The 13,324-nt window shown below is 39.0% G+C and overlaps 1 long non-coding RNA gene across 2 annotated transcripts in view; it reads right to left on the reverse strand.

The window, feature by feature from the left end:
* Positions 1–6,174: 6,174 nt before the first annotated feature.
* The window catches only part of LOC133543856 (uncharacterized), a 45,823-nt gene continuing 38,673 nt past the window's right edge, over positions 6,175–13,324 (reverse strand). For both annotated transcript variants that reach the window (XR_009804545.1, XR_009804544.1), the window contains exon 5: positions 6,175–6,379. This is a non-coding gene — a long non-coding RNA (uncharacterized LOC133543856). The remainder of the gene's footprint in view (positions 6,380–13,324) is intronic.

Raw genomic sequence — 13,324 nt, forward strand, 5'->3', positions numbered from 1 at the left:
AGCAGCCTTTCTTCCGCGCTTTTGTCGCCGGGAAGACTTGAAAGCGCGCGAGCTGACGCCGCAAACTCACTTTTTGTCAACAAGTGGAAAGAAGGCAGCCATTGTTTGGGTTTATTTAGGAATTACACGCAGCCTCCAGCGTCTCCCTCGCCACTTGGAATACGGTGTGTGCTCTTCATCTCCACAAATAGGCCTGCTCTAACACATCTTATTTACTCTTCTATCGCTAATAAATCGCTTGGCGTTCGTAATCCGTTTCGAGGTCTGATGTCTGCAATTACCGGAAATGAGAAAGTGCGACCACGCAGTCTGATAGTTTATATATCAATGATGAAATATTAACATTGCAACACATGCCAATACGGCATTTTTAATTTACTAAATTGCAATTTTAAATTTCGCCGCGAAATATCCTGCTGAAACATCTCAGTATGATGACGCGTGTGCATGACGTCACGCATTGTAGAAGACATTATGTTCCAGCATCGTTCCCACCTATTAAGTCGTCTGTTTTCGTCGCAAAATTCCACAGTATTCTGGACTCTGTGTTGCTGATTTTTTTGCAATTTTTTCAATGAATAATGGAGACGTCAAAGAAGAGAGCTGTAGGTGGGAAGCGGTGTATTGCGGGTGCCTTTAGCAACACAAACACAACCGGTGTTTCATTGTTTACATTTTCGAAAGATGACAGTCAAGCGTTACTATGGAACAGAGCGGTCAAGTGAACATGGTTCCATACCATTATAATTAAAATTACCATACCAATATAATTAAAATTACATTTATTTAAATTTAGTTTAACTGTATGTATTTAATTTCATTAATAGTATTTTGGCTTCACGGTGGCAGAGGGGTTAGTGCGTCTGCATCACAATACAAAGTTCCTGCAGTCCTGGGTTCAAATCCAGGCTCGGGATCTTTCTGTGTGGAGTTTGCATGTTCTCCCCGTGACTGCGTGGGTTCCCTCCGGGTACTCCGGCTTCCTCCCACTTCCAAAGACATGCACCTGGGGATAGGTTGATTGGCAACACTAAATGGTCCCTAGTGTGTGAATGTGAGTGTGAATGTTGTCTGTCTATCTGTGTTGGCCCTGCGATGAGGTGGCGACTTGTCCAGGGCGTACCCCGCCTTCCGCCCGATTGTAGCTGAGATAGGCGCCAGGGCCCCCCGCGACCCCAAAAGGGAATAAGCGGTAGAAAATGGATGGATGGATGGATAATTGTATTTAATAGAATTTAAATTGTATTTATTTTCATGTGATTTGATATAATTAGAATTACATTTATTTAAATTTAATTTAATTATATGTATTTAATTTGATTAATTTACTTTACATTCATTGTATTCAATCAAATTTAAATTGTATTTAGTTTCATTTGATATTATTAGAATTAGATTCATTAAAATGTAATTTGAATTGAATTTCATTGATTTAATTTTATATTATTTGGATTTGCTTTTGATTCATTTAGAATTATTGTGATTTGCTTTAGATCATCAATCAATCAATCAATGTTTATTTATATAGCCCCAAATCACAAATGTCTCAAAGGACTGCACAAATCATTACGACTACAACATCCTCGGAAGAACCCACAAAAGGGCAAGGAAAACTCACACCCAGTGGGCAGGGAGAATTCACATCCAGTGGGACGCCAGTGACAATGCTGACTATGAGAAACCTTGGAGAGGACCTCAGATGTGGGCAACCCCCCCCCTCTAGGGGACCGAAAGCAATGGATGTCGAGCGGGTCTAACATGATACTGTGAAAGTTCAATCCATAGTGGCTCCAACACAGCCGCGAGAGTTCAGTTCAAGCGGATCCAAGACAGCAGCGAGAGTCCCGTCCACAGGAGACCATCTCAAGCGGAGGCGGATCAGCAGCGTAGAGATGTCCCCAACCGATACAGGCGAGCGGTCCATCCTGGGTCCCGACGAGCGGTCCATCCTGGGTCTCGACTCTGGACAGCCAGTACTTCATCCATGGTCAACGGACCGGACCCCCTCCACAAGGGAGGGGGGGACATAGGAGAAAGAAAAGAAGCGGCAGATCAACTGGTCTAAAAAGGGAGTCTATTTAAAGGCTAGAGTATACAGATGAGTTTTAAGGTGAGACTTAAATGCTTCTACTGAGGTGGCATCTCGAACTGTTACCGGGAGGGCATTCCAGAGTACTGGAGCCCGAACGGAAAACGCTCTATAGCCCGCAGACTTTTTTTTGGGCTCTAGGAATCACTAATAAGCCGGAGTCTTTTGAACGCAGATTTCTTGCCGGGACATATGGTACAATACAATCGGCAAGATAGGATGGAGCTAGACCGTGTAGTATTTTATACGTAAGTAGTAAAACCTTAAAGTCACATCTTAAGTGCACAGGAAGCCAGTGCAGGTGAGCCAGTACAGGTATATATGTATGTATATATGTATATAAAGGTATATGCAGTATAGGTATATATGTATGTATATATGTATATAAAGGTATATACAGTATAGGTATATATGTATGTATATATGTATATAAAGGTATATACAGTACAGGCGTAATGTGATCAAACTTTCTTGTTCTTGTCAAAAGTCTAGCAGCCGCATTTTGTACCAACTGTAATCTTTTAATGCTAGACATGGGGAGACCCGAAAATAATACGTTACAGTAGTCGAGGCGAGACGTAACAAACGCATGGATAATGATCTCAGCGTCTTTAGTGGACAAAATGGAGCGAATTTTAGCGATATTACGGAGATGAAAGAAGGCCGTTTTAGTAACGCTTTTAATGTGTGACTCAAAGGAGAGAGTTGGGTCGAAGATAATACCCAGATTTTTTACAGAGTCACCTTGTTTTATTATTTGGTTGTCAAATGTTAAAGTTGTGTTATTAAATAGAGGTCGGTGTCTAGCAGGACCGATAATCAGCATTTCCGTTTTTTTGGCATTAAGTTGCAAAAAGTTAGCGGACATCCATTGTTTAATTTCATTAAGACACGCCTCCAACTGACTACAATCCGGCGTGTTGGTCAGCTTTAGGGGCATGTAGAGTTGGGTGTCATCAGCATAACAGTGAAAGCTAATACCGTATTTGCGTAGATGTGATGTATTTGTATTTATTTTTAATTTGACTAATCTACTTTAATTAGATTTTATATAATTGGAATTTATTTTAATTTAATTCTATTTTATTTTATTAATTTAATTTTATGCTATTTGGATTTGAGAGTTATTGTAATTTGCTTTGGATTTGATTTATTTGTATTTATTTTTATTTGATTTAGTTCAATCTAAAGGGTTGGTATGGCTCGGTTGGTAGAGCGGCCATGACAGCAACTTGAGGGTTCCAGGTTCGATCCCCGCTTCCGCCATCCTAGTCACTGCCGTTGTGTCCATGGGCAAGAAGACACTTTACACACCTGCTCCTAGTGCCACCCACACTGCTTTAAATGTAACTTAGATATTGGCTTTCACTATGTAAAGCACTTTGAGTCACTAGAGAAAAGCACTATATAAATATAATTCACTTCCCTAATTTAATTCGGCAAAAATAGGGAATGTGTCAGAAATGCTTAATAAAGTGTAAGAAAATAGTGCAAAGTGTCAAAATGTAAACATAAAGAAACCCGAGAGGAACTATTTTCTGCAAGTTTAGTGCCAGGAAGTGGCAGCTGTGCTTTAAAGCAGTGTTTTTCAACCACTGTGCCGCGGGATACAGTCTTGTATACCGTGGGAGATTATTTAATTTCACCTATTTGGGTTAAAAATATTTTTTGCAAACCAATAATAACAGTCTACAAATGATGTGTTGTGCTGTCTAGAGCTCGGCAGAGTAACCGTGTAATACTCTTCCATATCAGTAGCTAATTGCTTTGTAGATGTCGAAAACAGCGGAAGGCAGCGCGCAGGTAAGAAAGAAGTCAAATACTTAAACGAAAAATAAACAAAAGGTGAGTGCCCCTCAGAAAAGGCATTGAAGCCTAGGGAAGGCTATGCGGATCGAAACTAGAACTAGCTAGAAAGCCAACAAAAACAGAATGCTGGACGACAGCAAAGACACTGTGGAGCAAAGACGGCGTCCACAAAGTACATCTGAACGTGACATGACTGTTAGAATAATTGTTTCTAAATTATCACAAAAAACTTTGTATTACATTGTGTCCCGGACAAGAAGACAAAAGGCTGATACCTTCCAAGAAGAATGCTCGTAAAACTCCACTGGGACTACAAAACGGACAGATAGCAGGATCTGCTCAACTCCCACAGGAACTCTTTTTGAAGTATTTTACAAACTCTTTTTGAAGTATTTTATGGAACTCTCTTCGAACTATTTTATGGGACTCTCTTTGACCTATTTTATGGAACTCTTTTTGAACTGTTCGGGAACCGAAGGCAACGCTGTTTACGACCCACTTCCCTGAGGAAGCAGCTGCGGGAAGGGGGTGGGAGGTCAAATAAAGAAGGAGGAGTACGATCTTGGGGCAGAGCGTGGTGCAGGACTGTACAGAGAGTACAGTGGCCATGTCTCTCCTCGGATCTGAGTCCAAATTTAATTCTGTCTCTGTTTGATTCTTTGCCTTTTGTCTGGTTTAATAGATGTCATCAGTGTTTGAACCTGACACTGACAATCAGCAATGTTCCCACAAAGAAGGATAAAAACAACTGAAACATTGTTGATTGCTAAAACAAATGATTAAACTTAAGAGATGGTTTGATGTCAACAAATTATCATTAAATGTAAAAAAAACAAAGTTTATGATTTTTGGTAAGAGGAAAAGAGAGGACACCATCAAACTGTCGATAGATGGAATTGATATTGAAAGGGTTTCTGAACTGAGATTTTTAGGAGTGATACTGGATGACGGTCTGACATGGAAATCTCATATTGCACATGTACGAAAAAAGATGTCTAAGAGTATTTTTATATTAAACAAGGTAAAATATATGTTAGATTATAGAGCAATGCGCATATTTTATTGTGCACTTATATTGCCATATATCAGCTACTGTGTGGAAGTGTGGGGGAACACATATAAGAGTAACATAAAGGCATTGTATCAATTACAGAAAAGAGCTATAAGGATTATTCATAAAGTAGATTACTTAGAACACACTAACATTTTATTTATTAACTCTGGACTATTGAAACTACAGGACCTAGTAAAGCTACAGACATTGTGTGTCATGTTTAAGGCTAGAAGTAAAACATTACCAGCAAATTTACAAAAAATGTTTGTCATCACTTCTGAGAATACAGAGCATAGAAGAAAAGGTCATTTCAAACAACAATATTCAAGGACAACTTTAAAGCAAATGTGTACATCAGTGGTGGGGGTAAAATTGTGGAATTCTCTTTACAACAAGATAAAAAACTGTAAAAATATATTCCAATTGAAAAAAATATATAAAGATAGAACGATAAGATCATATGGACAGACATAAGTGTTTACATTTTGTTTTTTATTTATTATTTTACTTATTTTTTGTCTGGTTTGGTATTTGCTCTGTATCATTCCGTGAGGTGTATATTATATTATTACTATTATTTTCTTGGTTTGGTTTATACTTTATGAAGTTTTGCACTTGTTGTGTTTTTCTTGTGTTTTTTGTTTTTTGATTGTTTCATCACATTTGGATATATGTGTCGGCTTAAATGATATTCATGAAGTAAGATAAATGTATTATGTCAAAGGGGGCAGGAAATTATAAGATTTTCTTCATCCTGCTCCTTCTCAGGAATTGTGTGAATTTAAATTGTATAATTGTGATATAATTATTTATCGTTCTAAATGCACATCAATGAATGAGATAAATAAAAATGAAATGAAATGAAATGAAGTAGATGCGGGAAATATCGGCCAAAGGAAAACATGAAACTGCTACAGGAAAATACCAAAAAAAAAGAGAAAAAAACACCAAAATAAGAGCGCAAGACAAGAAGTAAAAGACTACACACAGGAAAACAGCAAAAAAGTGCAAATAAGTCAGGGTGTGATGTGACAGGTGGTGACAGTACACCTACTTTGAGACAAGAGCTATAGTAATGCATGCTTGCTTATTGTTATGGTTTAACAAAGGGAGTGATGGCAAACGGACACCAGGTGACGGTAATGATCATAAATGTATTATGTATATAGTCAATGTATGTATAATAACAACAAATAATACTACTGAACTATATAATGGAGTGTGACAAATATCAAGAGTGTATGCGTGTGACTATGTGTGTAGATTAGCTGAAGTGTGTGTTACCAGTTGACGAGAGCGAAGGAACGACGAAGTCTATGGGCAGGCAGGGTCAGGGGCGAAAGAGAGGCGTCAGAGTCCAGGGGCGAACGAGGAGTCGAGGAACGAGGGAGGCAGTCGAAATCCAGATGAACGGAAGGAAAACACTGCTGAAACACGGGAGAAGACAAAGGACACATCAAGCCATGGAGAGGAAATAAACAGATAATAAAGCTTTGCTTACGGTTCACCATATTAGAACTAAGTTCCCGCGAGGATCCCTGGGTCCACTGGTCTTTTAAGCAGCTCGCCCTCATCAATTCCAGGTGTGTGGAAAGGCAATAGTCTGAAGGCTAGTAGCTGCGTGGGCGTGCTGCTATCAGCACGAGCAGGGGCGTGTCCGAGCGTGCTGTCAGCTGAGAGAGCGCATGTGGGCGTGGCCCGCGCTGAGCTCGTCATGAGGCACAGATGAGGACGCATTGGAATACACCCTGACCGTGACGCTTTAAAGTCATATCCAACAATTGCGACGACGACTTTTTACTGTCAACTGAGTTTCGTTTTTTAATGATTTCTGCCTCCCGGATTTTTCTACGCAAAAAAATGTACCTTGGCTCAAAAAAGGTTGAAAAAAACTGGTCTAAAGGGTGAGCGGCTAAAGTGGTTTTAGTGTTAGCGGTAAGGATTGACCGATTATCAGCTGGGCCGACTATCAGCACAGATATAATCAAGCGCCAGACAAGCAAACTTGATAGTTGACACTGTCACCTGATTGGCTGTTAGCATGTCACGTCCACTGATCACTTCCTGCAACCAACCTTGCTTCTATACTTCCGCTTTCTTCCCACGAAAGAGAAAAAAAATGATCGAACGTTTTATCGAGTGTGTCAAGATGGCGACAGTTTGACTCCGGGAGTTGATCATTTCCTGCTCGTTTGGAGGGTTTTAATGGAGCCGACGGCACGATGGAGCCCTGCCCAGAATGGCGGCAAGGAGGCGGAGAATGCGGCGGAGCGGAGAGGCGGGGCGTGCCGGGAGCGACGCCGCCGCAATCTAATTCAGGTGCGTGGATTGCACACCAGCAGACAATCAACATATCTTCTTGCAGTGTATAAAAGGGGAGAAGGAGGAGAGATCGTGGCAGAAGGAGTAGGAGAGCCGGCAACACCGACCGAGAAGCAAGAGAGAGCAAGACACGGAGGAGCAAGCAGTGGTAGCGACGACAGTGCAAAAGACTGCCTTTATTGAAAAATAAAAGAGTCAAACCTGCTCAGAAAGATGTCCTTCCTGGATGGTCCATTGAACCCGCACAACGACAGCAAGCAACTGTCACAGTCCCACTCTGGTTCTCGCAGAGTTCTTCGTTTTTGACAGTCAGCATGACGACTGTGACAAAAGAGTCCAAACCGGATCACGACTGTGACGGCCTTTGAAGGCCTTGGCGTGGCTGGTGCAGTTCTTGACGTATAAAGCCAGAGAACTCAGGACCCGTGAGGAGGCGAGGATGAGAATAATCAGTCATGTTGTATCTGGGCCGGGTCATCAACATGAAGATGTTGCTTTTTAGCACCTCGGCGACTACTTTCTGGACAAACGCTGAATGCCAGCCTTTTACTGGCCACACATATCGTATGTCAGAAAAGATGTTTTGACAAATATGTCAAACATTTACTTGGCTCTGCTGTTGCAGTCAAGCAGTGTTTGACAGGAAGTGGAAATAATCAGTTCCAGGATCACTAACATTAGAAACCTGTCAGGCTAGAAGTTGAGTAACCAATACACATGTTGAAACAAGCATTGCTTTTTTGCAGACAAATGAAAAAATAAAAGAACCGGCAGCTCAGTTACCACAAGTTTACGGTTGAAAATGTTTTCGTAGTGAATTACTGTAAATGAAAATAAAGTTATTACTCTTATTCGATGGCTTATTATTGAGCTGCCATTTTTTTTTTTTTTTACCGTAAAATCTATGTTCATTCTTTTTACAGTGGGGGCGTCCAAACTTTTTGACACATTTGGCTAAAAACAATTGTCCAGGGGTCATAAGCCGACTGCTTGTGAGGTAACTCATATTATATATATATATATATATATATATATATATATATATATATACACACACACACATATGTATATATATACACACACACATATGTATATATATATATATATATATACATACATATATACAGTATATATACATATATATACATATATATGTATACGCATACATATATACATACATACACACATATATATACTGTATATATATATATATATCTAAACACACATCTGTATAGGTGTGTGTGTATGTATATATATAGATCGATAGATACACACACATTTATATACATATATATATATACACACATATATATGTATATATATACACACATATATATATATATATATATATATATATATATACAGTACATATATATATGCATATATATATATATATATATAGCACACCTTCACAGGTGTGTGTGTATATACACATATATATATATATATATATATATATATATATATATATATATCCATCCATTTTCTACTGCTTATTCCCTTTTGGGGTCGTGGGGATATATATATATATATATATATATAAACAAATACATACATACATACATACATGCACACACACAAACAAAAAATGAGCTGTTTGGCTACAATACCCAGCAATATGTTTGGAAGAGAAAAAGTGAGGCCTTTAATCCCAGGAACACCATGCCTACCGCAAGCATGGTGGTGGTAGCATTATGCTCTGGGCCTGTTTTGCTGCCAATGGAACTGCTGTTTTACAGAGAGTAAATGGGACAATGAAAAAGGAGGATTACCTCCAAATTCTTCAGGACAAGTTAAAATACTCAGCCCGGAAGTTGGGTCTTGGGCGCACTTGGGTGTTCCAACAGGACAATGACCCCAAACACAGGTCAAAAGTGGTAAAGGAATGGCTAAATCAGGCTAGAATGAAGGTTTTAGAATGGCCTTTCCAAAGTCCATGTGTGGACAATGCTGAAGAAACAAGTCCATGTCATAAAAGCAACACATTTAGCTCAACTGCACCAATTTTGTGGTCAAACATTCAATCAGAAGCTTGTGGATGGCCACCAAAAGTGCCTTATTTACAGTGAAACTTGCCAAGGGACATGTAAGCAAATATGAACATTGCTGTACGTATACTTTTGACCCAGCACATTTTCAGTGGAGCCATAATAAATTCATAAAAGAAGCAAACTTCATGAATGTTTTTTGTGAGCAACAAATATGTGCTCCAATCACTACATCACAAAAAAATCAGAGTTGTAGAAATGATTGGAAACTCAAGACAGCCAGGACATGATGTTCTTTACAAGTGTATGTAAACTTTTGACCGCCACTGTATACATATACACTGTATACATATACACTGTATACATATACACACACACACACTTATTGTAGTGGGTTTACATAATTCGCCCACAGAACTTTAGCTATGTTTAGAGAGTTCCGGTCGGACAGGTTTGTTGTTCTTGTGGGGGCCAAGAAGAGAGAGAGAGAGAGAGAGAGAGAGAGAGAGGGAGAGAGGTGTATATAAACACTATCACATATCCTTGTGCAGATGTGATAGTGTTTACTCACATGTCTCCTCTGTACTCAGACATGCAAACATTCGTCCGTATAGTTCAGGGATGTCCAAATTGTTTACCGGCCCGCCACACATTTTGGAAATGCTATTGCAAAAATAAAAATAAAACATTAAAAATATTGGAATGAGGTGAAATCTAACGAGAATAAGTTGCAATGTTGACACAAAGCTGCCATGCAGGCTGTTTTTTTTTCTTTAGTTTTTATTTTACCATGTAAAAACCATCTTTACCATGAATTGATTAACGTGGACCCCGACTTAAACAAGTTGAAAAACTTATTGGGGTGTTACCATTTAGTGGTCAATTGTACGGAATATGTACTGTACTGTGCAATCTACTAATTACAAGTTTCAATCAATCAATTATTTATTTTTTATTTTTTTTTGCCATTACTCAAAACAAAAAATTACAAAAAAAAATCCATGTTACAATTAATTATTTTCAAAGCACCAATTAGTTCAAAAATTTCCATTTAAAATGTATTATGTGGTAAATATTGCATATATTCTGCAGTTGCCATATAAAAACAAAGTTTTCTTTGACAAAAGAGCATAAAACAAACAAAATAATAGTTAAAACGTAGAATCGACAGATACATCTGAAGTTGATCTCATAATTTAAGTGCTGAAAGTTGAAAAAAAAACCTAATAAAAATGTGTTAATTTCTGAGTGGGGCACCTTTTAGATCCCAAATATATTTAGTAGGGGTGGGCAAATTAATGCGTTAATTACGAGTTAACTCATCAATCTATTAACGCCGACAATTATTTTATCGCACATTTGCGTATGTTGTTTACATGCTTTTATTTTGTTAACGCCGTTTCTTATAAAGATGGCGTCACCCGGACGGGCTTCGGCGTCGAGGGGCTCTTGGTAAAGATGGAACATTTGGCAAAAATACCGGACAATTCTGCAGATTTCCTGGCTGGCTTACAGCGTGGTCACTCCGGGATCACTTACGACCGCCAGACAATTCTGGATGTGGATAGATCGGGCCGTTTTGGACTGAATGAGGCGTGCTTGCTAGACCGGCTAGCTAGCATGGGAATACTTTGCCGGCTACATCCAGCGGCCTGTGAAGCAGCGGAGTATATGTGTTGTCTGTCTATTTATGAATAATGCAGACCAGGAGTGTTGGCTGAGTTCTTAACGTTTGCTTTCAGAGCGTGCATATCACAACATACAAGATGCCGTCATGGCGACACACAACCTATACCGGGCTACCGCGCATGCTCGTCACTCCTGTTGCATGCTGGGTAGGGTAGTTCTTTTTTTCCCTGGCTCATAACATCACAATATAGTACCATGTATATGATGCGTTCAGTTTATCAAAGCACTAAGCAAACAATCGGAAAATTCCCATCATATCAATTCCTAGATATGGTCATAATTATTTTAAGTGCACTACGCAGAACAAACACAACATTATTAATTTTGCTACTACAGATAACTTGATCAAAAATTCCCTAAAACAGCCCACTACCTATAATATAGATTTTTTAAACATAAGATCCCTGATCAAAAAAATGTTTCTGCTGTTACCTCAGAAATTGCCTGTTCAGATGTTATGATTGTGGCTCAGAGATTTGTATGTAGATGATATTTATTTTCCATAACAAACAGGATAACTTAAATACCCTGACAGTGGCAATAAGCTTAAATGTTTGTATTTACATTTTTGGAGTTGATTTTCATAAAATACGCTATTTAACTGCTACTGTTTAACAAGGACTGATTTAAATTGTGTTTGCACAACAAATGTTTTGGCGCTTTTGTTCATGTGGGAGAATATTCCAATAAAGGTGCACTACACACTACTTTTGAATTCATTATTGGGCTTTGCGTATACAATGCAGTTAATCGCGATTAATCAGAGAAATAGTGCGATTAACTTCGATTACAATTTTTAATCGTTGCCCAGCCCTAATATTTAGTGGTATTTTATTTATCTTTTCACTGTGATTACTCAAAAATAATAAAGAATTAAAATCAATGGTGTCCTGCATTATTGATCTTTGAGGGCTCTAATTACTAAATACTGAATATTTCAGTTTTACTATGAAAAACAAAGATGTTTTTGACAGAAATGCGATAGAACCTTTTTCTTTTTTTTTTAAGTTGATACAGAGATTTACTGTAAGCGTTAAATAAAAAATAATAATACAAATTTGACTTATTTTTAACATTTTATTAGCTGAGACCCTTTATGGTCCCCGGGACCCCCAAATGTAAAATACATTTTAAAAATCCATATATTTTGTTATGGTTTGAAAATGAAAAATATCAAAATGGCCCCCGCATGCTTAAATTTTTCCATGTGTGGCCCTCTGTGGAAAAAGTTTGGACACCCCTGATATAGTTGCATTAATGTCTGTGTATGTTGTGTGTTTGTGTTTGGTATTTGTGTGCGTGCGTACATATGTGATGATGGGGGATATTAGTCACCGGGGTATTATTTTTAACTTGGTAAAAGCACTTTGCGTTGCATTTCTGTTATGTATGAAGAGCACTTTTGTGGAGGGGGGGCGTGGTTGGCACGCCTCCTGTGGGAAGAGAGTGTATCTGGCTCGGCTTGGAAATCCCAGCTGGGCAATCTACTCACCTACCAGCTGAGCTTCCCTTCCTGCAGGAGGCGCGCCGACCACGCCCCCCTCCACATCTCTATAAATAAAGCTTGATTTGATTTAACAGTCTCCGTTTACTGTGTAAGCCTAAAAAAAAACAATTTCTGTTTCGTTAGCAAAAAATGCGTGCGAAAATAATCTTTCTCAGTCATAAACAGCACATATTTTTCCTCCATCCATCCATTTTTTTACCGCATATTCCCTTTTGGGGTCGCGGGGGGTGCTGGCGCCAATCTCAGCTATAATCGGGCGGAAAGCGGGGTGCACCCCGGACAATTCGCTACCTAATCGCAGGGCCAACACATTTTTCACCGGATTAAAAGTGTAAAATTAAAGGCCTACTGAAATGACATGTTCTTATTTAAACAGGATAGCAGGTCCATTTTATGTGTCATACTTGATCATTTCGCCATATTTTTGCTGAAAGGATTTAGTAGAGAACATCCACGATAAAGTTCGCCTTGCCTGTACTGGAAGTAGCAGACAATATGCGCGTGACATCACGGGTTGTGGAGATCCTCACATCTGAACATTGTTTACAATCATGGCCACCAGCAGCGAGAGCGATTCGGACCGAGAAAGCGACGATTTCCCCATTAATTTGAGCGAGGATAAAAGATTCGCGGATGAGGAAAATGAGAGTGAAGGACTAGAAAGAAAAAAAAGACGAGGGCAGTGGGAGCGATTCAGATGTTATTAGACACATTTACTAGGATAATTCTGGAAAATCCCTATCTGCTTATTGTGTTACTAGTGTTTTAATGAGATTATATGGTCATACCTGAAAGTCGGAGGGGTGTGGCCACGGGTATAGTGACCGCCAGTGTCTTCGATGGAAGCCAGGTTTCTCGACGATGCA

This window comes from Nerophis ophidion, linkage group LG26 (assembly GCF_033978795.1).
Source record: "Nerophis ophidion isolate RoL-2023_Sa linkage group LG26, RoL_Noph_v1.0, whole genome shotgun sequence".
Taxonomy (NCBI): Eukaryota; Metazoa; Chordata; class Actinopteri; order Syngnathiformes; family Syngnathidae; genus Nerophis; species Nerophis ophidion.